General features: G+C 42.9%; 1 protein-coding gene and 1 long non-coding RNA gene across 7 annotated transcripts in view; one reads left to right on the forward strand and one right to left on the reverse strand.

Annotated features, from left to right (window-relative positions):
* GRAMD1A (GRAM domain containing 1A) overlaps positions 1-24,810 on the reverse strand; it is a 96,986-nt gene that overhangs the window by 41,248 nt on the left and 30,928 nt on the right. The window contains exon 1 of one of the 5 annotated variants that reach the window (XM_073570508.1): positions 8,492-8,582. The exons of 3 other annotated variants lie outside the window; for them this stretch is intronic. The gene's annotated coding sequence lies outside the window, so the exon portion shown is untranslated. Of the gene's footprint in view, positions 1-1,116; positions 1,252-8,491; positions 8,583-24,810 lie in introns of those variants that run through there. One more of the 5 variants, XM_073570507.1, reaches the window with a different exon arrangement.
* On the forward strand, positions 1,239-23,118 carry LOC141085235 (uncharacterized). Of its 2 annotated transcripts, none has more exons than XR_012231237.1 (3): positions 1,239-1,371; positions 22,589-22,810; positions 22,911-23,118. It is a non-coding gene; the product is annotated as an uncharacterized lncRNA (long non-coding RNA). The 2 variants fall into 2 exon arrangements; XR_012231238.1 differs by lacking the exons at positions 22,589-22,810; positions 22,911-23,118 and adding exons at positions 2,963-2,995; positions 13,168-13,291.

The following is a 24,810-nucleotide window of genomic DNA, read 5'->3' on the forward strand; positions in this document are numbered from 1 at the left end:
AAAATTATGAGACATGTCTGATTTTGGTGTTAGAACAAAATTGGCAATGCAAGTCTATGGGTATGTAAAAAAAATAAATACTAAATTGAAAAAAAAAAATTGAGTGTGGTCCTTTTTTGATCACCTGCTACACAGGAAAAGATACTTTTTTTATTTTTGGTTTTCATTTGAGAAAAACTGATGAAAATCTGAAAATGGGAGAAAAACCACTGGTACAACTAGAACCGATTTTTGCCTACGACAAAATGACTAACGTCTCATGAGCCCTTATACTGACGGTTTGTTACAATACAGTAGTATGCACTGCTCCATAATTCATTTTTCCTGCACTGACACATTGTAACAAACTTCCCGGACAAATTAAACATTTGCTGTGTTTTGCCCACAGATAATGATCCAGACTGGAATCAACTGCAACAAATCCAGAAAATTACAGAAGGAAAGCAGTGATCTTGAAAATGGTGAAAAGGTGAAATGCAAAAAGGCCCCAATTCATTATTTGCAGGTTTTGTTTAAATCACTTTTTTTCGTTCCATATCTTTAAAATGGCTCAAAACCAAAATGACTCTTTTCAATTCATGTTCTCTTAGAATGTTGCACACAACTCAATCATTTGAGCACCAGTCAGGTGTATATAAAAAAAAATTCAGATTGGAAAACATTTGCAAAAGAAAAAAAAAAAAAAATTGTGACTTTTTACAAATTTTCAAATAATGAATTGGTCACAAACTTAATCTGGATTATAAAACCAGGTTCACAATGGTGAAAGGAGAAGGAAAAAAAAATAAAGAGACAGATGAATAACTAGAAAAACTGACACAAATTAAAAAAGGAATTTAGAGCAAAGGAAATAAAAAAGGGAAAGTCCAGACAAAATGTAGTCAAAAATACAGTCCTGAATCGGGGCCCCGAAAGTATTGGAAAGATGCCGAACTTTTGATTCCAGTATCTGGGCTAGATCACATAGATGTTTGCAGGAAACTGTTCTGTGTTCTATTTGCTTATAACAATGTATCACTTTCTGCTGCAGATACAGAATGATCACATGAAGAAGGACTCCAATACAAGAAGACACATTAATATCACAGAAAACAGAAGTAAATGCTGATACATCACCTTCAAGAGAAATCCTGAGCATCCTGCACAGACAGGAGAGCCTGTGTGTATACATGTATATGGGAGCCACAAGCACTGCCCCATCCCCCACCCCTCATTGTGTCTGTATAGAGAACAGCTGAGGAAACAGTGGTCCTGGCTGCCCCACCTGTCACCATGCTCTCTGCTGGGTCAGAGGACTGCACCTCAATGGCGCCCCCCTAATCTGTGCTGTGATATTGGCAGATTAGGGGACTGAGTTGCCATTTTTGCAAGGTAAGGCTGGTTTCACATATTAGTTTTTTGGCGTCAGTCACAATCCGTCTACGGATCGGTCGCAGGTTGTGAAAAACTGATACAATGGATGCGTTTTTTCGATTGATCCAACTGCCGGATCCGTCGCATCTGTTTTTTGATCCATTTTTTTTTTTTAAATGCCCACAGACATATCTATAGAGATGGATAGATAAATCCATAGATTGGATATATATATCCATGCTTAGCATGTCATTCTCCGCAAGGAGAAATGATACTTCTTGGATATCGGTCAGACGCCTCTCTCACAGCCAAACCAGATCTCCCACTTTGCACTGATGAGGGGCAGTACCCCCGAAACACAGTGTCTACAAATGGAGATTCTGGCTTGGCTTTTATCCTAAGTCATGTAACTAGGCTCGTTAAAGGGTCAACATTGACTTTTAGGATTGCTACCTCCAATAGGTGGCACTAGAGTTCTAGTCCTCTTCTTCTCTGAAGAGACAATTTGCATAATTAGCATATTTCCCAGAGGAGCATTGCAGCTTTAAGTCTCCTCACCTCGACATGCTTAGCATGTCATTCTCTGCAAGGAGAAATGATACTTCTTGGATATAGATATATCAAAAGATAGATCCATAGATATATAGCCATATATATTTAAAAAAAAAAAATGGCATGGGCTCTCTCGCAATTTTGTGCGCCAGAGGGGGAAAGCTGATGGCCGGGGGCCAATATTTGTAGCCTGGGAAGGGGGTAATAACCATGGCCCCTTCCCAGGCTATGAATATCAGCCCGCAGCTGTCTGCATAGCCTTTACTGGCAATTAAAATAGGGGGACCAAAAAAAATGACGTGGGGTCCCCCTATATTTCAAAGCCAGAAAGGCTATGCAGACAGCTGCGGGCTAATATTCATAGCCTAGGAACAGGCCATGGATATTAGGCCCTCCCCCCCCCCAGCTACAAATACCAGCCCGCAGCCACCCCAATAATGGTTAATAATGGAGAGGTGTCAATAAGATGCCTATCGATTATTAATCTACGTAATAAAGGGTTAAAAAAGCACACACACGAAAGAATAAAGTAATTTAATGAAATAAAACACGACACATTTTTTCATAATTTTTATTATACCCCAGATCCTAGCGAAGCCATCGATCACCTGCAAAAAAAAAAAAAATAAACCAACAATATACTACCTGTCCGACGTAATCCCGTTAATAACGATTGCCCCATGACGATCTCCCCTATAGAGCTGTCACATCAGCAGATATGACCTCTCTATGGGCCTCCGATGACACACTGACCGGAGATAACACTCCAGCATGTGTCATTGGAGATGAGCCTCTCCCTTTACGGCACTACAACGTGAGAAAATTCTCATGCTGTAGTGCCGCAAAGTGACAGGTGAACTCAGGTGACCTGTCAGAGGTAGAGTGATACAATGCGGAGGATTATCTCCATCATTGTATCACTGGAGCCCCTGGAGAGCGGTCTCATCAGCTGATGGGACAGCTCTCCACAGGAGATCATCGTGGGACAATCGTATTAATTGGATTACGTTGGACACAGGGAGTATATTGTTGGTTTACTATTTTAATTTTTTTTCAGGTGACCAGGGGCTTCGGGGTTTAGCAGAACATGGTAACTATGAACTATATATGTGTGTTTTTTTGTTTTTTTTTATTTACACACATACCTCCACAACACACGCACACACATAGCCCGTACCATACAGACACAGTGTCGGCGCATTCGCAGTTAAGAAAACGGAATCCGTCGCCCATAGGCTTCCATTCTAGCAAAAATCGGACAGCGACGGATCTGTTGATTTTTCGACGTAGACAAAAAACGTTCCTATGTACGTTGTCTCCGGCCGACGGACAAAGAATTTCCGACGGGTCTGTCAAAAGACGGATGAAACGTGTGGCAATCCGTCGCTAATACAAGTCTATGAGAAAAAAAGACGGATTGCGACTGATGGAAAAAAAACTGATGTGAAAGGGGCCTAAGAGAGTAGTGTCATGTCCAAACAAATCCTATAAAGGCACAATTCATTATTATATTTGTGCCTTATTTTTCTAGTTTGCACCAAATTGTTCTTACGAGTTGATCCAATGTTGAAGTTTTTCTTTTTTATTTTTCTTTGTCTGCTTGCCACTGTGGGCATTGCTATTGCAACCAGATTTTTACAGTCAATTCATTATTTGCAACTCTTTTAACAAGTAGCAACGTCTTTGCACAAATGAACGTGTTTTTTTATTTTTTATTTTTTTAAGTACTATATGCCAGAAATTTTTGCACAAACTGTTTTTTTTTTTCTTATTTCAATTTTTTTATTTTGTGCAAAATTCATGAGCTAGCATTGGTCACTTTGAAGAATTTGGAGTAACAAAAATATATAAAAGAAAAAAAAATGCAAATGATTAACTGGACCCTTAAACCGTTCACTGTATTCACAGATCTTGAGGTTTTCTGTTGAGGTCCATCCTGATGACATCACTGCTGCTCCTGGTGATGTCATTAGTCCTCAGCAGCAATGTGCTGCCTGGCAATGTTGGAGGAGGTCTATAAAAGTGTTCGTGAAAAAATGATTTGGGGGCTCCTTCCAGGTGGAGGATTATCTATCAGGACCTTACGGCCCCATATATATATAAATGGGAGAAAGGCGGAGGCAGGAAATAGCGGTGGCGCGTTTCACGTCATATTTGTTTTAAGAGACTTAAATTGAATTAAACAAATACAGAGAGAATCGCTCCAGACTGGATGGGAAATCTGCGTCTCCGGGGAGGTCACAGCGACCTTGAGAAAAGGACATCAACCCATTAACAAAAAAGTGTAAAAATAAACTCCATGTATTTGAAAAAAGTAAATATTCCCCCCAAAATAACCAGTGAGGTCACAGCCTCGAGGCTCGGTTCCTGTGTCATGGTCCGCCTCTTAGTTTTCCTTGGAGCGCCCCTTTAACCCAAGCAATACATAACTTTCCAAATAGTCGAGCCCTACCATACAGGCAAGTAGGGGGTCGACATCGCTTCTCTGCTGTACTATAAGTCCCAGCATGTATAGGCTTGAGTTTTCAGACCATTAATGTGGCGTAGGGGGGGTCCCCCTTAAAAATCGCCTCCTTCAGCTACTGCCATAGCTGCTGCACTTTGCAGCCAGCCGACCGACCGCACATCCATCTTTGCATATCCATCAGCAATGTAAACACTTTGGAGAATAAATAGATCTTCTCAAATATTTAATCAGCTCCGTGCACATAAGAAGTCCTATTTACCATGGCGGGGGCGACGGCGGGTGCCCAGAACAGATTGTGCACAACCATAAGAAACTTCTGCGTCCTATGGTCAAGACTGATGCAGTAGTAATGGAGAGCAGCAGTGGAATACATAGGGGGTGCCTATTGCAAAAATTATTCTGAAAAATAGCACCACCACTGTTTACAGGTTGTATCTGGTATTGCAGCTCAGCTCCATTGTCGTGAATGGCGCAGAGCTGCAATACCACGCACGACCTGCAGGCAGTGGGTGGTGCTAGACCTCTGTGGGGCATTGACCGGAGCAATACACTTATTTATTGGCCCTATATACGGGTTGCCCCAATCTTCCCGTCTGTAGATCCTCACAACCTGCAGAAGTGACATTTGCCAGAGGTGCAGAACTAATTAGGACACTGAGTAAACTTTGATTCTTGGCGCCAGTTATTGTTTCATGAAAGTCATGTGATGGCGGCGTTGCGCTGTACGCCCGGAGGTGACACGTGTCCTCCATATATACGACCGCTTCTTCTTACAACATCTGCCAAGGTGTCGTCAATCGTCTGCATCCACATTAATAGTAATAGACAGACATTGCCAGGCCGGGCTGTGTCGGTGTAGTGTTCTATTCATGCACCAGGAGGCCCAGGTTGAACACTGTTAACGTTACTAGAAAATAAAATTCAGGTGATTGCAGTATATTGGGGTATATGATGTACGGGTGAATCGCTCTCGAGGGAATTACTATAATGCACAAATATAAAAACTGTGCCGCCACGTGTGGCTTTTTAGTAGATCCCGCTCCTCTCGCTGCTCCTGATGTTATTTATGTCCTCGGTTTAAAATATCACTTCTGCACAGGCGAAAACAAAGATATAAATATCGTCCGGGGGTCTGCACTTCGACTAGCGTCCCAAAAATCATTGTTTTATAATAATCCCATAATGTGAATAACAGCGCTATATAGTGTGTGACAACACAGTACAGTAATATGGAACGGTACTGCACAGTGCACATATAACACCGCCATATCATAGCCCCAATACTAGAGATAGTGTGTATATAATAGCGCACATATGATACCACCATATCATGGCCCCAATACTAGAGATAGTGTGTATATAATGATAGCTCACATACAGTATGATACCACCATATCATAGCCCCAATACTAGACATATAGTGTATACCATCACAGTATAGTGGTATATAATGATGGTACAAATATAATACAGCCATATCATAGCTCTAATACTAGAGAGATAGTGTGTGACACCACATCACAGTACAGTAATATGGAACGGTACTGCACAGTGTACATATAATACCACCATATCATAGCCCCAACACTAGATACAGTGTATACCATCACAGTATAGTGGTATATAATGATAGTACAAATATAATACCGCCATATCATAACTCCAACACTAAATAGTGTATATAATGATAGTGCACATATTATGCCGCCATATTATAGCTGTAATACTAGAGATATAGTGCATAACATCACAGTATAGTGGTATTATAATGGTAGTACACATATAATACCAAAATATCATAGCCCCATTACTAGAGATATGGTGTGTGACACCACAGTACAGTAATATGGAACGGTACTGCACAGTGCACATATAATACCGCCATATCATAGCTCCAATACTAGAGATACAGTGTATATAATGATATCGAGGTATTATACGTGCACAATTATAGCCGTAATACTAGAGATATAGTGCATAACATCACAGTATAATGGTAGTGCACACATATAATAGAGCCATATTATAGCCCCAATACTAGAGATAGTGTATAACATCACAGTATAGAGGTATATAATGATGGTGTACATATAATACTATCATATTATAGTTCCAATACCAGAGCTTTGCATTGTGTAATACTACAGTACAATGATATACAAAAATATTTAAAATACCCATAGAAATTATAGACATCCTTCATTTCACCCATGAAATATAAATATTTAAAAAAAAAATCCACATCTGGTATTGCTAAATCCATAAAAACCCGACCTCCTAAAATATAAAAATAACTAGCTGAAAAGCCCGGCGTTGCCTGGGCATAGTAACCAACTGTGGTTAGTTATAGCAAATTATAATGATTATATTGCACATTGTGTATCTAATCCTATCCTGTGTGATACTGACTGCTGAGCCGTGTATCTAATCCTATCTTGTGTGATACTGTGTGCTGAGCTGTGTATCTATTCCTATCCTGTGTGATACTGACTGCTGAGCCGTGTGTCTAATCCTCTCCTGTGTGATACTGACTGCTGAGCCGTGTATCTAATCCTATCCTGTGTGATACTGACTGCTGAGCCGTGTATCTAATCCTATCCTGTGTGATACTGACTGCTGAGCTGTGTATCTAATCCTATCTTGTGTGATACTCAGGGCTGGCGTTAGGGGCAGGCAGACTAGGCAGCAGCCTAGGGCCCCCGCTCACCCAGGGGCCCACAGCTAGCGGCACATCACACAGCCACTATGGGACCCCCCAGCGCCGAGTCCCCCCGCCGCATTGAACTATACCGGCGTCATAAGACGACGGTACAGTTCACAGCAATGATGGAGGAGAGAGCATCAGTTGACACTCTTCTATTATTTCCCGCTCTGCCTCTGACACAGCGGGTGCGCAATGATGTTATCGCGCACTCACTGTGCACTCATTGTGTACTACGCAGAGCAGGAGACAGGAGCCGGGAGCAGGGCAGGCACAAGGAGAGGTGAGGAGTGTGTCTTTTTTTTTTTTTTATATATCAGTGTGAGTACTAGACTGTGGGGCCATTCGGGGGGGCAGCTATATACCATGCTGGGCTATATACTATGCTGGGCTATATACCATGCTGGGCAATATACCATGTGGTGCTGGGCTATATACCATGTGGTGTGCTGGGTTATATACCATGTGATGCTGGGCTATATACCATGCTGGGCTATATACCATGTGGTTCTGGGCGATATACCATGTGGTGCTGGGCTATATACCATGCTGGGATATATACCATGTGGTGCTGGGCTATACACCATGTGGTGCTGGGATATATACCATGTGGTGCTGGACTATATACCATGCTGGGCTATATACCATGCTGGGCTATATACCATGTGGTGCTGGGCTATATACCATGCTGGGCTATATACCATGTGGTGCTGGACTATATACCATGCTGGGCTATATACCATGTGGTGCTGGGCTATACACCATGCTGGGCTATATACCATGTGGTGCTGGTCTATATACCATGCTGGCCTATATACCATGTGGTGCTGGGCTAAATACCATGCTGGGCTATATACCATGTGGTGCTGGGCTGTATACCGTGCTGGGCTATATACCATGTGGTGCTGGACTACATACCATGCTAGGCTATATACCATGTGGTGCTGGACTATATACCATGCTGGGCTATATACCATGTGGTGCTGGGCTATACACCATGTGGTGCTGGTCTATATACCATGCTGGCCTATATACCATGTGGTGCTGGGATAAATACCATGTGGTGCTGGGCTGTATACCGTGTTTCCCCGAAAGTAAGACCCTGTCTTACATTAATTTTACCCCAAAAAGTCCCACCCTGTCTTACTTTCGGGGGAGGTCTTACATTAGCCGAAAAAAAAATGACAATTTCTTTTTAACCAATAAATTAACATTTATTAACATGCTGTTATACCCCATAACAGTGCCGTATCCCACTGCACACAGCCCCACACCCCATAACAGTGCCGTATCCCACTGCACACAGCCCCACACCCCATAACAGTGCCGTATCCCACTGCACACAGCCCCACACCCCATAACAGTGCCGTATCCCACTGCACACAGCCCCATACCCTATACAGTACATGTTTCCCTACTTGGTTTTTAAATGCTGGACGTTTTCCTCTGCGGTGCGGCTGTGGGTGCGGAAGGCCTGTGCTGCAGGGAACACTGTGCCAATCAGCAGGGAAACAGCGGTGACATGGGGCTGGGGCGGCCAATTACAGCCCGAGCTGCTGGACCAATCAGTGCTCGAGCCGGGGGCTGGCGGTGACGTGGAGAACAGGGGCGGCCAATGAGCTGTTGAGCTGGGCGGATTGTGGGGTTAACACGGCGAGTTAACCCCATGAGCGCTGGACCCGCCCAGCTGCACCTGAGGACACCTCTGGAGCCTGGGGACCCAATGGGGGACAGCGGCGGCCCAAAGGTAAGGGCCTTACATTTCACAGCGGCCCCCAACCCTGCCTTACATTCGGGGGAGGCCTTACATTGAAGGACCCCCCCGTAACCCCCACCCTGTCTTACTTTCGGGGGGTCCTACTTTCATGGTATATAGCCCATGTTGGGCTATATACCATGTGGTGCTGGGCTATATACCATGCTGGCCTATATGCTATGAGTTGCTGGGCTAAATACCATGCTGGGCTGTATACCATGTGGTGCTGGGCTGTATACCATACGGTTTTGGGCTATATACCATGTGGTGCTGGGCTATATACCATGTGGTGCTTGGCAATATACCATGTGGTGCTGGGCTATATACCATGTGGTGCTGGGCTATATACTATGTGGCTGTGTTATATACCAAGGGGGGTACATTTTACATTATATTCTATGGGGGAGGCTGTGTTACATAATATGGGGGGTTACAGTATATTCTATGGGGAGGTGGGCTGTATTATTTTCTATTTGGGGCTACATTATATTCTATAGGGGGCTGTATTATATTTATGATATTCTATGGGGGGTGATTGTATCATACTCTATGATGGTCTACATTATACTATAGGAGGAGGCTACATTGTATTCTATGGGAAGCTGCATTATATTCTATGGGGGGCTAGATTATATTTTATGGGGGCTTTATTATATTCTATGGGGCTGCATTATACTATATGAGGAGGGCTACGTTGTATTCTATGGAGGGGCTACATTATCTTATATAAGGGGCTGCATTATACTCTATGAGGGGGTTGCCATATATTCTATGGAGGGGCTGCATTATATTCTATAGGGGTTACATTATATTGTATGGGGTGGCTGCATTATACTATATGTGGGCTGCATTATACTGTATCGAGGATTATGGGGAATAGATTATATGAAGAACTATGGGGTGCATTATACTATGGGAAGTGAATTGTACTACATAGATGACTATGGTGGTGCATTATACTATATGGAGCACTATGAGGAGTGTATCATACTATATGGAGGACTGAGCAGTGTATTTTAATATATGGAGGGCTATGAGGAGTGTATTATACTATATGGAGGGCTATGAGGAGGAGTGTATTATACTATATGGAGGACTATGGGGAGTTTATTATACTATATGGAAGACTATGGGGGACGTTATATTGTATGGAGGACTATGGGGTGTAAACTGTAGATGTGCTACTGATAACATGATACTGTATGGTGATCTGTTAGTGATCTATTAGTGATTGTTCTGTTCCCATCATTCTTTCTCAGATGATGGAATGAGGTCGGGAAACAAGTGTTGAATGACTTCAGTATTGTCGATCACACTCATTTAGCGTCCTGAACTCAGCGCATGTAAATACAATCGAAATGCTTCTGTGTGATGTGCAATATGTTATCATTTGGGGCCCCATTTTAAACTTTGCCTAGGGCCCCACTTTGCCTAAAACCGGCCCTGGTGATACTGTGTGCTGAGCTGTGTATCTATTCCTATCCTGTGTGATACTGACTGCTGAGCCGTGTGTCTAATCCTCTCCTGTGTGATACTGACTGCTGAGCCGTGTATCTAATCCTGTGTGATACTGACTGCTGAGCCGTGTATCTAATCCTATCCTGTGATACTGACTGCTGAGCCATGCATCTAATCCTATCCTGTGTGATACTGACTGCTGAGCCGTGTATCTAATCCTATCCTGTGTGATACTGTCTGCTGAGCTGTGTATCTAATCCTACCCTGTGTGATACTGTGTGCTGAGCTGTGTATCTAATCCTATCCTGTGTGATACTGACTGCTGAGCCGTGTATCTAATCCTATCCTGTGTGATACTGACTGCTGAGCTGTGTATCTAATCCTCTCCTGTGTGATACTGACTGCTGAGCCGTGTATCTAATCCTATCCTGTGTGATACTGACTGCTGAGCTGTGTATCTAATCCTATCCTGTGTGATACTGTGTGCTGAGCTGTGTATCTAATCCTATCCTGTGTGATACTGTGTGCTGAGCTGTGTATCTAATCCTATCCTGTGTGATACTGTCTGCTGAGCTGTGTACCTAATCCTATCCTGTGTGATACTGTGTGCTGAGCTGTGTATCTAATCCTATCCTGTGTGATACTGACTGCTGAGCCGTGTATCTAATCCTATCCTGTGTGATACTGACTGCTGAGCTGTGTATCTAATCCTCTCCTGTGTGATACTGACTGCTGAGCCGTGTATCTAATCCTATCCTGTGTGATACTGACTGCTGAGCCGTGCATCTAATCCTATCCTGTGTGATAGTGTGCTGAGCTGTGTATCTAATCCTATCCTGTGTGATACTGTCTGCTGAGCTGTGTATCTAATCCTATCCTGTGTGATACTGTGTGCTGAGCTGTGTATCTAATCCTATCCTGTGTGATACTGTGTGCTGAGCTGTGTATCTAATCCTATCCTGTGTGATACTGTCTGCTGAGCTGTGTATCTAATCCTATCCTGTGTGATACTGTCAGCTGAGCTGTGTATCTAATCCTATCCTGTGTGATACTGACTGCTGAGCCGTGTATCTAATCCTATCCTGTGTGATACTGACTGCTGAGCTGTGTATCTAATCCTCTCCTGTGTGATACTGACTGCTGAGCCGTGTATCTAATCCTATCCTGTGTGATACTGACTGCTGAGCTGTGTATCTAATCCTATCCTGTGTAATACTGTCTGCTGAGCTGTGTATCTAATCCTATCCTGTGTGATACTGTGTGCTGAGCTGTGTATCTAATCCTATCCTGTGTGATACTGTGTGCTGAGCTGTGTATCTAATCCTATCCTGTGTGATACTGTCTGCTGAGCTGTGTACCTAATCCTATCCTGTGTGATACTGTGTGCTGAGCTGTGTATCTAATCCTATCCTGTGTGATACTGACTGCTGAGCTGTGTATCTAATCCTCTCCTGTGTGATACTGACTGCTGAGCCGTGTATCTAATCCTATCCTGTGTGATACTGACTGCTGAGCCGTGCATCTAATCCTATCCTGTGTGATAGTGTGCTGAGCTGTGTATCTAATCCTATCCTGTGTGATACTGTCTGCTGAGCTGTGTATCTATTCCTATCCTGTGTGATACTGTGTGCTGAGCTGTGTATCTAATCCTATCCTGTGTGATACTGACTGCTGAGCTGTGTATCTAATCCTATCCTGTGTGATACTGACTGCTGAGCCGTGTATCTAATCCTATCCTGTGTGATACTGACTGCTGAGCCGTGTATCTAATCCTATCCTGTGTGATACTGACTGCTGAGCCGTGTATCTAATCCTATCCTGTGTGATACTGGGCTCCCCCTGCAGTCTGTGTCAGAGGGTGGTCTGTGTTGGCACGGTAATAAATTGTGTTATTTCCAGCTTTACAGAAGGACGATAACACCATAGAAATGATAAGAATAATAGGCCTCACTTACCACAACTGTCTACAAAGAAAACTGTTGCTGATAGCAACCAATCACAGCTCATTTTTCATCTTTTAAACAGCTCTGGGACAGCGTGGCGAGTTTTGAGTGGAGACTTTTGTGTTTTGACTTTTATGTGGCGAGGTTGGTGTATGTGTGGTGAAATGTGTGCTGAGGGTGGTATATGTGTTGAAGCACGTGGTAGTGTGTGGCGCATTTTGTGTGTGTTCATATCCCCGTGTGTGGTGAGTATCCCATGTCAGGGCCCCACCTTAGCAACTGTACGGTATATACTCTTTGGCGCCATCGCTCTAATTCTTTAAGTCCCCCTTGTTCACATCTGGCAGCTGTCAATTTGCCTCCAACACTTTTCCTTTTCCTTTTTCCCCAGTATGTAGATAGGGGCAAAATTGTTTGAATTGGAACGCGCGGGGTTAAAATTTCACCTCACAACATAGCCTATGACGCTCTCGGGGTCCAGACGTGTGACTGTGCAAAGTTTTGTGGCTGTAGCTACGATGGTGCAGATGCCAATCCCGGACATACACACATACACACATTCAGCTTTATACATTAGATTAACCTGATAATAAAAGTCATAAAGAGAGAAAAAATCAAAACCTCATAATTATTTTTTTTTGGTCTCCACAAAAAATAAAAAAAATACAATAGGAATCTATCAAAAGGTGATATGTACACCAAAATGGCATCAATGGCAACATCAGGTCAGCCTGCAAAAAATGAGTGTCGCACAGGTTCATCGAGCACAAAATGAGAACGAAAAATGGTGAAACAAATATTATTTTTTTAATTTCCGTAATTGTACTGACTTGCAGAATTATTTTTGACCAAACAATATATGACATAAAAACAAATGTAAAATTGACTTTATCATAATTTCGCCTCGTTTGGAATTTTTTTTTCCCTTATTTTCCAGCACAATATTTGGTAAAATGAATGGCGTCAATCAAAAGTACGACTCTTCCTGCCAAAATCAAGACCTCGTATGGCAATGGGGGGGGGATAAAAAATAATGGTTTTTGGGAGGAAAAGAACTAAAGACAGAGTTTAGGCACAAGCAAAACAGTTAACAGGAGAGGTGAAGGATGTGCTCGCTGTCGCTGATTTTTCGCAGTCCTGGTTGAACACATTTTTGCCTCGGCCCGCTTCGTCTTCCTAGGTTTCACACAATATCTGTTTTCTGGGAGAACTGTCCCCGCCGACGGGCAACACAGAAGATGCAACTGGCAGCGAGACGAGACAATGGGGGCCGCAGCCAAGAAGGAGCCTGGCAGGGAGCAAAGACCGGGGATTGTGCCGGGGAAATGAGGCAGAGAAAAGCCCATGGACTGGGGGCCAGTGAGCACTGAGGGCGCATCATCAATAATCATGGACAGGAGAACAGAGGGCGCCGGCGAGCAGCCATGACACCACCTCCTGCCTGCTTCCTGGGAAAATTCATCACCACTGAATAAATGCTCCCGCAGCATACTAATCGTGGAAACCGCCACCAGCTACTGATGCCATGTAACCAAGCAGCTGAAAAGATGTATTCTGTTACTTAAAGGGGTTGTCCAGTATTAGAAATTCATAGCTGCATTCTTTTTCAAACAGCGCCACCCTGACTAGGGGTTGTCTGTGGTATTGCAATTCGGCCCTATTAAAGTGAATGGCACTGAGCTGCAATATATGCCACAATCTTCTGTTTCTGAAAGATGGTAGCCATGTTTTTCTACTTCTGAACAATCTCTTTAATTAAAGTTCTAAAACTTTCTAATTTGTTTCCATTTCTATTTTCGAGATGTCTGCTGGCTGTCGGTGAACTCCAGATCTTCTGTTAACATTTAGAAATTAAAATCTACTCCTGGTCTCTTATTTTTCACAGCTGCAGGTTGGTTTCAGTTGTATCCAGCCTAAGCAAATACGTTTTATCTGTACTGATACATTGTAACAAACTATCGTGGCAGAGATCTCTGCTGTGGATGTTTTAGCGGATTCAGAGATCATATAAAATATATAGTGTATAAATCTTTAGCTCAATAGATTGAAAAGTTCTGTGACTTTCTACTCTGCTTTTCAGTCTCGGACCATTTTCAAAATCTCTACTTGCTGCCAGAGAACCTGAACATTCTCATTTACATCCAGAGGCTAAAAAGCTGAATGAGGGACTTGTAGACCAGGAAGGGGTCCAGGATGGGGGACATGTAGTCCAGGAAGGGGGACTTGTAGACCAGGATGGGGTCTAGGGGAATCGGCTATAGGGCGCAGTGCAGTTGGACCTGTTCTGGGAAGGCTCCCCTCCCCCCTCCTCCACACGGTATAGTATTGACTGAGAGGTGTAAGTCTTATTTTAATCTATTTTATTTTGTAATTGTCTGTATATACTGTATCTTGTCTCACTTGTAACATCTTTTGTATTTTTGTGAACACTGCCTATATTTTCTGGAGTAAATCTATAAAATTTACTAGTTTTGTTTTCCTTGCTCTAAGAACGAACCGCCATGACCGCCGCGCTAAATTACGCTACCCTGTGGGTGGCCTCCGGACCCGATATTGGTTTTAATGTCAAACGAGGAGCTGGTGGCAGCAAAGTGTTCTATGGAATTTGGGAGACCCTGGCAGTGACAGAATAGAGTCTGTGTGTATTTCCTGCCTGAGACTGGGGATATACATACTGCCCTCACTGCAGAGTGCCCAATAGCCAATACACGGCAAGGCAGCCTTTCTGGCGACTACTTACCCTCGGCGTAGTTCACTGACTGACCTGAGGGCAAAGGTGGGTGCCAGAGAGCTGCAAGTTCCTAACCGGAACTGGAAAGTGGGATAGGCAAGTAAATCCCTGACATATAAGTGGGATCGCAAAATAGGATTCCTGACATGTTGTATACCAGGATGGGGGACATAATACCAAGTTTGGGGAAATATATACCAGGAAGGTCTCCGGGATGGGGGACATTACTACATAATGAAGGGGGGAGGGTTGAGCATGTATGCCTTTATAAGTTCTAGAACGCTACAAGGGTCAAAACATCTGACCAACATGGAGGGGGGCAGGTCCAAATTTTGCATCAGGTCCCATTGGACTTTAGTTACATCACTAGGACTCCAATTCGGAATCTAGATGTAAACCAGAATGTTCTATTCACCAACAGAAAACAGTTTTATAAAAATGATTAAGTAATTACCCCCCCCCCTTCTACTCCTCTTTGGTCAGGCCTCATCTGGAATACTGTGTCCAGTTTTGGGCACCACACTGTAAGGCTGTGTGCACACAATGCGTTTTTTTAAGCGTTTCCGCAGTGTTTGAGCCGGCTCAGACGCTGCAGAAACGCTTAAAAGATGCATCAAATTAATTAGCATGCGTTTTTGGCTTTCTGTGCCAATGCATGCGTTTTTAACCGCTCAGGAATCGCTTAGCGGCTAAAAACGCAGCATGCTCATTAATTTCCGCATTGATGAGCGTTTTTAGCCATCCCCAAGGATCCCAGAAATCGCGTGTCAAAAAACGCGTCAAAATCGCGTCAAAAATCGAGCGGAAAAAGACGCGCAATTTCTGGGAAGGGGATCCTTTTCCTGAGCATTTAAAAACACTATCGTGTGCACATAGCCTAAAAAAAGGCATCAACAAACTGGAGCAAGTTCAGAGAAGAGCGACCAGAATGGTGAGCAGACTACAAAGCATGTCTTATGAGGAAAGGTTGCATGATGAGAATGTTACCAAAGAGGAGACTCAGAGGAGACTTAATAGCTGTCTACAAATATCTCAAGGGCTGTCACATTGTAGAAGGATCATCTTTATTCTCATTTGTACATGGAAACACGAGAAGCAATGGAATGAAACTGAAAGGGAGAAGATAAAGATTAGTTATTAGAAAAAACTTGTTGACAGTGAGGGTGATCAATGAGTGGAACAGGCTGGTGAGTTCTCCTTCAATGGAAGTCTTCACACAGAGGCTGGACAGACATCTGTATCAGATGGTGTAGTGACTGCTGCATTGAGCGGGGGGTATGATATGACATTCTATGAAGTACAAAGTATATTAGAGGCGTTTTCATTCCCTATTGATTTATTAAGCTTCAGGATAAAGAGATTTTATAAAAGAGGAGGAGCTACAATGAGTGTTTTTGGTTTTTTTTTTGTTTGTTTTTTGGTGTGTTTTTTTTTTTTTATGTTCCTATACCTGTGCCTCAGGGAAAAACACAAATGTCAGATTCTGAGCGAGGATCCTCCTCATTTGTTCTTTATTGTAACCCACTTATTTCTTTGTAAGAGCCCAGAAAAGTGAGTGACAACTTGAGAGCAAATAGTTGTCCTCCAGGTGGAGTTGCACCATGGAGGTCAGTTCAGTTTCTATTTCTGCAGTTGTGGTTGTTGGTCAATCGCTGGGTTTGCAGTAGATCGGGAAGTGATATGGTCCTCTCTCCTCCTGTACCAGTTATGACTTGTATTGTTTAAGATTATTGTACTTGTTTTTATGTATACCCCCCTCACATGTAAAGCGCCATGGAATAAATGGCGCTATAACAATAAATAATAATAATCGCTTCAGTAATAATGTTGTAATTATAGAAGATGTGTGCACATGTCATGAGAAGATGCATTTTCCTAAATATCAGGATGTGATTTTATCTGAATCTATTAATTATTTTGCCTCACTCATGAGCAGAATTTTGTCACATATCCCCAGCCTTTGCCAGCGGAACATGCATCTTCCCCAATCTCTATGCACCCAGGGTTCTATCCCAAAATATGAAAACTCTTTTGCTAAGATCATAACAGAAACAGCGCCACCCCGTCATCAGGTTGTATGCGGTATTGCAGCTTAGTCCCATTCACTTCAATGGTGTCTATCTGCCATACCAGGCACAACCTATGGACAGGGGTGGCGCTGTTTCTGCGGGAAAAAAAGCCTTAACGTGTAGCATATAAATGATAAAGCATTCTGGGGTTATAGTTTCACAAAACCAGACTGTGCACGTTACATCTATATATATCCAGTGCTGCGGATGCAGAGTATACACTATTTCGTGGGAGTATTTCTGGTTGCTGAGCAGCTATGGAGGAATGTAATAGCTGGAAGCAGAGATAAAGCTTCAGGAGCAGAGGAAGCATCAGAGAGGGGCGCATTAAATCTGCTGAGGAGAACAATGCGGTGCACAAAGCGTCAGCTCTGTGCTCTGATCTTGGTGCTTGGAAATTTATAGCAGCAGCAATCTGATCAGTGTAACAAAGCTGATGCCATGGAGGTGATTTCCAGGCCAATGACCCTTGTAAAGTGAACCAGTCCCGGGATCCATACCTATACTGGGTCAACTGCTCACAATGCAATTCCCTAATATAATATCCATTGGATTTTGTATTAAAGTCAACTGCTAACATCCATCCGGCACAAAGAACAACTGATCATTGGGGGCGTCATGTGTCGGACCACCACCAATTTGATAGTGATGACTGATCCCTAGAATGAGTCATCAATTTAAAATAGTGGAGCAGCCCTTTAACCCTCCGTCAGGCGCAATAGATCTGACAGGCACACAGTAATTAGTTTCACTTCTCTCTCCTTGCCCACTTATCAGAAAACCCCACCCCTCCTAGTTATCTCCTGACTCTACAGGCTCTGTGAAACCTGATATCACAGTGACTCAGCAGACCTTCTAGTGAGCAGATATCAACACTTTGGCTTCTCAGGCACATTGCGCCTTATTTCAACACAAATTGAAAGGTTAGTATTTTCTTTTTTTATTCATCACGATTGTGTATTTAGTTTGTTTTATGAAGGATTAATGCTAAGTTAGTGTACATAAGTACTGTTTTCTTAGACAAAAGGAGGGTGGCTTCTAAGGCACATTGCGCCCTAACACATACTCTTTCTCTCTTGCTTCAGATTTTCTGCTGCAATGGCCAGAAAACAGTATGATTCATCTAAACCCCTTCATTTAGAAGAAATGAAGATTTTTTTGTTAGAAGATGATGAGGAAGAACCAGAAGTAACTGAGGATTTAGAGAAATCTAGTGACATTTCATCTGAAGACGAGGTAGCAGAATGTAACACTGATTCTGGAACAGAGCAGGATGGTGATGACACTGATACAGAGGAAACAGACACAGATCTAGCTTATTATTTGGGCAAAGATAAAAATACAAAGTGGAACAAAAAGGCACCCAAGAACAAACAGCGCAGAGAATCCCACAATATTATTACACACCTTCCTGGATTTATTGGAAGTGCTAGAAAAGCTAAAACTGCAGTGGAATGTTGGAGTAATCTAATTACAGATAGCATGTTGGAAACTGTTGTTCGGTTCACTAACCAGTATATTGACACAATCAAAGAGCAATTCTCCAGAGAGAGGGACATCAAAAACACTGATGTGATTGAACTCAAGGCATTTATTGGCTTGTTATACCTAGCTGGTGCTTTCAGAGCAAATAGGCAAAGTTTGGAGGAGCTGTGGGGGACAGACGGTGATGGCATCGAAAAATTCAGCCTTGTGATGAATCTGAAACGATTCAAAGTCCTGATCCGTTGCCTCCGTTTCGATGATCGAAGTACCCGGACAGAACGAAAAGGTTATGACCGGCTTGCACCAATTCGGGACATATTTCAACAATTTATTATGAATTGTCAAAAAAGCTATTGCCCGGGGCAAAACCTCACTATTGATGAGATGCTTCCAGGTTTCCGTGGAAGATGTGGTTTTCGGCAATATATACCATCAAAGCCAAACAAATATGGAATTAAAATTTTTGCCATGGTTGATGCAAGGATGATGTACACTATGAACATGGAAGTTTATTGTGGAAGACAGCCACCAGGTCCTTTCAATGTGAGCAACAAGCCTAGTGATGTGGTAAAGAGAATTGCTGAGCCAATGTTTGGATCTGGTCGAAATATCACTGCTGACAACTGGTTTACTGACTTTGATCTGATTGATTTTTTAAAAACGAAAAAGCTGTCATATGTGGGAACTGTTAGAAAAAACAAAAGGCAGTTGCCGCCAGATTTTCTATATACATAAGGCAAACAACAGTATAGCACTATGTTTGGGTTCAGTAATGGAAAGATTTTAGTTTCTTACATCCCACGCGAGATGAAAAATGTGATTTTGGTCTCTTCATTACATAATGATTACACCATTGATCCAGAGTCTGGGGAGCTAAGGAAACCAGAAATCATAACTTTTTATAATTTGACCAAAAGCGGCGTTGACACTGCTGACCAAATGTGTGGCAATTTCAATGTAAGTCAAAATACCAAACGCTGGCCGATGGTAATCTTCTTTACAATGCTGAATGTGGGTGGCATCAACTCACAAGTAATTTATGTCATGATCTCAGTGCGGGTTTGACTCGCACACGTGGGGTTAATGTTTGGAACCAGTGCTGATGACTGGCATTTCTGGGGTTAAAGGTTGTGATCCCAGTGCAGGCTTACCTGCACACCTGGGGCTATGATTGTGGCCTCTCCCTGGTTCTGGGGGAGGCTTCTTATAGCCTCAGGACGCTCCCATCCCTGTCAGTTATACTTTCGCCCTTGGCATTGTGTGGTGACCCCTGAGTGTGTTAGTGCTGTGTTCTGGTTACTTGATTCTCTGTGTATGACTCGGTCTGTTCCCTGGATATCGCTTTGGATTCTGCCTGGTACCTTATATGTCTGTTTGGTTTTGATCTCTGCTTGGCCCTGATTATCCGCTCTGTCTCCTCCCTGGTACTGTACTGTGATCCTGTGTATGACCTTTGGCTTTGTCTGACCTCCCATCTGTTTATCTCTCCTGTACCTCGCTGGTCTGTACTGTGCATAACCTCTGCTTTGCTTGGACTCTGAGTTCTCTTCCTTCTCTGTGTGCAGGACGCTAAGCCCCGCCCCCTTGCAGTCACATGACCATTCACATGACCATAGGTCCTATGCTGGCTTCCTAAACTTCAGCATCCACAGGTCCTGTGCATCGGTACTTTCTGGCTGTACCTGACCCCGGTACCCCTACATTGCGGGTGAGTCACTGCTCAGCGGAGGCTGCACACCGGCGCTGACACTCAGGACACGCGCACTGGCTCAGTGAGCAAGTACAGTGCGATGTTCCTGACAATTTACCTCGGTAATGAACTTAAACAAATGCGCAGAAGAATGTACCTAAAACAATTGGCTAATGAACTGGTGAGTGGAGAGCTAAGCCTAAGAAGTACAAAGACGGTTGGAATGCCCCTTGCCCTGCAACACCGGTTGAAGAGATATCGTCCCAAGGACGTTCCAGAACAAACACCGACTCTACCACCTTCTAAAAGACGCAGTTGTACTACCTGCTCATTTGGATCTGGTTTCAGAAGGCTTTCTAAATATGACTGCAAAATATGTAAAGAATCAATCTGCCTTTCCCATGCAACTTTCGTCTGCCAGCCTTGCTTTTCTAAGTGTACCTGTGCTGCTTCTGCTGCAATTGAAACCACTGAAGATGAGTAGAAAATAATTAAGTAACATCTAAGTGCAATATCCTTTAAGTTTTTTCCATAATTTTATATTTAAGCAATAGTTAAGTAAAGATAACTGGAGCCTATTTGGCGGTACTACCAAAAAGTGGTACTTTTAGTTTTAATAAGTTTATGGTTAATAAATGTTTTTTTTGCATCTGATTTGGTGTAATCTCTTTTAATACATTCCTATGAAGGTCACTGACTACTTCTATAGTCCTGAAATTGAAATATGTAGCTACTATAGGTGGTTTTCTGACCTGTGCTTGTCAGGCACATTGCGCATGAACTGAGGAGAATCTATATTGCGCCTGACGGAGGGTTAATAAGAAATTACAGCTGCCTACAGCTACCACTAGGTGGCGTTATCTGTACGTAGCTCCAACTTGGGGGTTGACACATATCTACAATACCAGTCAAGTTTGATCATCACTGATCATGCACTGCTTTTCCTTGTTATTGGAATGAGCAAGTTGTAGATTGACTGAAGGCAACAAAACCATGAAGGAAGGAACACATATGGGAAGAAGAGTGAAAGAAACCACCTATATTCTCTCCATCTTTTTCAGGTCATCACCTGGAATTGCCTCCAATGAACAGGTCATCTCATTATCAGTTCATTTATGGAATCACTGGTCTTCAGAAAATCTTTGCGACCATTAAGTGTGTTTTGCAGAGGCATTTTTTGGAGGTACAGTGCTGAGCCTTATCACATAATTGTTCTCAGCCAGAATATGTCAACTAAGTAAAGAGAAACGACAATCCATAATTAATTATAACATGAAGGTTAGTTATTCGGGAAAATTGCTAGAACCTTGAAGATTTTCACGATTGCATTGGATACCATCAATCACCATTATGACATTGACCCTTATGAGGACCATCCCAGGAAAGTAAGACCAAGAATGACCTCTGCTGCAGAGGATAAGTTCATCAGAGTTACCAGCCTCAGAAACCACAAACTGACAGCAACTCAGACAACAGCCCTCAGAAATGATGCGCAGACATCAAGAAGCTGACACATCTCCACATCAGCTGCCCAGAAGAGACTGCAAAAATGGTCAAATTGTTGCAAAGAAGCCATGAATGATAACCCCAGAGAAGAATAAAATACTTGTTTGTGACAAGCAACACAAGGACTGGACATTAGATCAGGGGAAATCTGTCCTGTGGTCGGATAAGTCAGATTTGAGATTCTTGGTGGCAAGGTGAGCAGATGGTTTCTTCATGTATGGTGGCACCACACAGAGGATAAAATGTGATGGTGGGGTAGGGAACGCTGTGGTGATTTATTCCAAATTCATATGGCACTTAGTGTGGGTACTGTAGCATTCTGTAGTGACAGTCATCTCGTCTGGTTTGTGCTTAAAGGGCCATCAGTTGTGTTGCAACCGGACAATAACCCAAAATACACCTCCAGGCAATGTGACCAAGAAGAGAGATGGAGACTGTCCAATGTGATGGCCTCCACAATCACCCGAGCTCAACCCAATGAAGACTAGTTGGATGTAGAGTGGAGGCAAAGCAGCAGAGAAGAGCTCAGCACTCCGAGAACTGCTCCTGGAATGTTGGAAGTCATTCCCGTTAATAACCTGATGACGCTGCCGGAGAGAAGCTGAAGGGGTGTAAAGGTGTCATCAAGGAGGGGTACATGAGGAATACAAGGTGTTACACACATTCTGGTGTGTCATATGTGTTTATTTACTCCTTGTTTACATGTATGCTCCTTTGCGGTTTTGCTGCCTTCAGTCTGAATCTACAATCCCACATGCTAGTGTAAATGATGACCAATCTACATATATCTATATATGTTTGCGGTGCAGTCATACAGCCGTATGCAGATCAAACGTTGTAAGAATGAAACTTATAAAAGTTTGTTTATTACCCACAGAAGCGCTATAGCGCGAAACGGCCGTAGTGGCTCTCACACTCCTTTTTCCCATTCTCCCAATGAAGATGTTTTAACCGTTTCAATAAAGGCTGGATTTTACAGACTGGTGAGTGCCACGGGCCTTCCAAACCAAAGAAATAAGGCAGCGACCACTCTGTAATCATGTCCAAGGAAGATCTGATGGTGGCAACAGGCAGCGAGATGTTTCTCCTGATGTATGAGGTAAGGAAGGAGTGGTGCTGTGCACTAGAGAAATGAAGAAAATGGAGGAATCTTAATACTTTGTTCTGCTTGATTCTTCGGAGATGCTTTGTATCTTTAGGTTGGCCCGTAAAACCAACCAAGAAGGAGAAATCCCACTTAGAACTAAGTCATCAACCAGAAAACCTGAACCTAGACAGAATCTCCTTAATAATTTAAATTAAGTTTGTGAGATGAACACTGTCCGCAGAAGAGCAAGACAAGAACTGTGACTCCATGATGACTGGGAATACAGAGTCCACTGAAGAAGGTATGAAGACCAACTAGGTCAGGCATCCAGCAAGCTTTTGCCCCAACTAAAGGTCCCTCATAAAAGGCTAATACCCAGCAATCTCCTGTCCCACCTATAGGCTGGTAACTAAAGTCCAGCAGGCTCCTGCCCCAACAAATGGTCTGTCAGCCAAGATTTATGTAAAGCAAGATCCTGCCCCAACTAAAGGTTCCTCATGAAAAACAGATGTCCGGCAAGCTCCTGCCCCTGCTCTGCTCCTGGTGGCCACAGGCGGTACTGCAGCCTTGTAATGTATGCATATTTGGGCTCTTTTCCACTATTACTTACAAATTGAGTGTTGAACACAGTTTTTTTTTATCTGGTTTTAATCTCCAGTTCTCGTAGTGAGAAGAGTCTGGAGATTATATCTCGGTAGGCCACATGGGAAATGCTTATTTCTGCCCCTTTTCGAGTAATCTGCTCAGCAGACCATTAAACCTGTTAATAACTGTACTGGGAATGTGGGCAGAAAGCTGCTGAGGTTTCATTACTAAACTGCTTGCAATGCTCCCCTATCTGTTTCCTTCCTAACCAGGACGCCCCTTCCCCACCTTCACGAATTTCATTAACGCCTTCAGTGCTGTATATGAAATACATATCAAAAATCTTGAAAATTTGCATTTGATTACCCCTCTCCCTAACGCTACAGGGTGAAAGTATAAAATGAGATTATTTTTGTATGTATGGTATGTATTTAGGGCTAAAAAAAAAAAAAAAAAAAAAAGCAAATAGATTTAATTACAAATTTTTGCACTGTTTTGCTTTCCCCAGATCTTTTTGTTTCCGACATATTCAAAGTTCATGGTCTGAGGTCATAAATCAGCTGAGAAAAGCTAAAACAAAAGACATAAGTCAGAAACTTTCCCATCTTACTGTTAGAATGAGCTCACTGATAGGTTCTCAGTTAACTCAGTGCTGCACACAGAGGCTATAGATGGCAAAGTTCAATTCTAAAAGTATTTTTTAGCCTATATTTTGTGAATTTAAGTAAAAAAACTTCACGAGAAGTGGTGAGTTCTCCTTCAATGGAAGTCTTCAAACAGAGGCTGGACAGGCATTTGACTGGGATGATTTAGTGAATCCTGCTTTGAGCAGGGGGTTGGACCAGATGGCCCAGGAGGTCCCTTCCAACTCTACGATTCTATGATTCTATGAATATATGGAGAAAAAACAATTTTTCCCAAAATTGGACACTCTTTTTGGACAACGCTGTAGAACCCCCTTTAAAATGTGTTGTGATCTTAAGTGATTTCTTCTCTGACTGCGCATGTGTGATGCTGTGTATCTAAGCCATGTGATAGGATTAGATACAGTATCCAAAAGATTCTATCATGTGATATTATCTGCTGAGCTGTGTAGTGTATCTAATCAGATGTGATACTATATGCTGAGTTACTGTATCTATTCTTATGTGTGATACACTGAGGTTCCTGTAGCCCACAGTTATGTTTTCTACATGGTAAACATGCAGAATACATATGGGGCAGTTCGCCACAAGAGACGCCGTACGTGTACAATACTCACCGCGTCACGCCACATATTAACTGTACAGACACATGTACACACATGAATAAATGATGATGAAGGGAACTGGTCGGATCATGGAGACAGGTCTCTTCATGCTGAGCAGACAGCCCTCCACTGTCACGCTGAGACATTTCTTTACCTTGAACCCTGGGCTGTCTGTCCT

This window comes from Dendrobates tinctorius, unplaced genomic scaffold (assembly GCF_039654945.1).
Source record: "Dendrobates tinctorius isolate UK_male_01 unplaced genomic scaffold, ASM3965494v1 ptg000028l, whole genome shotgun sequence".
Lineage (NCBI taxonomy): Eukaryota > Metazoa > Chordata > Amphibia > Anura > Dendrobatidae > Dendrobates > Dendrobates tinctorius.